At 45.4% G+C, this 1483-nt stretch overlaps 1 protein-coding gene across 3 annotated transcripts in view; it reads right to left on the bottom strand.

Annotated features, from left to right (window-relative positions):
* Nucleotides 1-1483, bottom strand: part of NUP155 (nucleoporin 155) — a 63951-nt gene that overhangs the window by 41661 nt on the left and 20807 nt on the right. The gene's annotated exons all lie outside the window — the stretch shown is intronic.

Raw genomic sequence — 1483 nt, 5'->3', positions numbered from 1 at the left:
TTAGAGGGGCTAGCAGGTGGTGTGGTGGTTAAGGCGCTGGAATTCTCACATGGGCGACCACGGTTTGAGTCCCGAACCTGGCAGCTTGCTCTCTCTCTCTCTCATGCTCTCTCTCTCTCTGGGAGACCACAGTTCAAGTTCCAAACCTGGCAGCCTGCTCGCATGCACGTTCGCTCTGTCTTTCTCTGACAAAAGTCGTGTGAAAATAATAATAAATGAATGAATAAGATAATTTAAAAAAAAGAACTCTCAGAAATATTTTATTTGATTATTCTTAGAAATAAAACTTGGCTTATAGGATATTTGTGTTGCTGATTACTATGTGTTGCCTCTTGACCTTTGATGTCCAAATACATGAACTAAATAAACTTCTTTTTTTGGAGAGGTTTTTGCTATAGGGTGCGTGCGCTCGCCAGAAAGACAAAGGGAGACAGAGACAGAAAGCAAGAAATCACCCCCGAGGGGGGATGGTCATGCCGCAATCCCTTCTCCTCCATCTCCTCTTGGAATCTTTGGCACGCACGCACACACACCCAGTGTGAGTTTAAACCGCCAGGTCCGGGACTCAAACCGTGGTTAACTACATGGGAGTCCAGCGACATAGCCATTATGCTAACTGCTGGTCCCAACTAAATAAACTTCTAATCTTTATAGGTCATCTACTGTGGTATCTAGTTGGTAGTGACAGACAAGCAGATAAGAAAAAAGAGGTAGTTCTTTTGTAGCAATTTTGGTATTTAGAAACTACTCGTAAGAGTAGCCCAAGAATCAGCAGATGGCATAATGGTTATGTCGCTGGACTCCCATATGGCCGACTGCAGGTCAAGTCCTGGACTCGGTGGCATGAAACTCACATCAGGGGCGTGTGTATGCATGCCCCAAATCAAGAGAAGAGAAGGGATTGTAGCACGGCCATCTCCCCTGAGGGGTGATTTCTCATTTTCTGTCTCTCTCTCAGGCGAGCACATGGACCCTATAGCAACAATCCCTTAAAAATAAGTAAATAAATAAATAAAAAGGATGGTCCAACTGCAGTGGCTCAAGAAAGAGGCTCCCATGCAGTGACTGAGGCCAAAAGGAAGGCCCAGGTTCCATTCCCACACCAATCTAAACATGTCTGGTGCCTTGGCACACACTGCAGTCCAAGGTAACTAGAAGGCTAGAACTGGTGGATCAGGGACCAGCAGATGGCATAATGGTGTAATGGCTACACTGCTGGACTCCCATGTCATCAACGGTGGTTTGAGTCCTGGACCTGGACTCAAAACTCACAACAGGCACGTGTGTGTGCATGCCCAAAATGCCGAGAAGAGAATGGAGAAGGGATTGCATCATGGTCATCTCCCCAGGGGGTAATTTCTCTGCTTTCTGGCTCTGTTGAGTGCATGCGCCCTATAGCAAAAATCTCTCAAAAAAACCCCAAAAAACAAAAAACCAGGTGGATCAAAACATGGTTAAATCCTGTCAAATATATTTATATCTC

The sequence above is a fragment of the Tupaia chinensis genome, unplaced genomic scaffold (genome assembly GCF_000334495.1).
Source record: "Tupaia chinensis unplaced genomic scaffold, TupChi_1.0 Scaffold000489_1, whole genome shotgun sequence".
Classification (NCBI taxonomy): domain Eukaryota; kingdom Metazoa; phylum Chordata; class Mammalia; order Scandentia; family Tupaiidae; genus Tupaia; species Tupaia belangeri.
The sequence above is the reverse complement of the archived record's forward strand: the minus strand, read 5'-3'. Positions and strand labels throughout refer to the sequence as shown.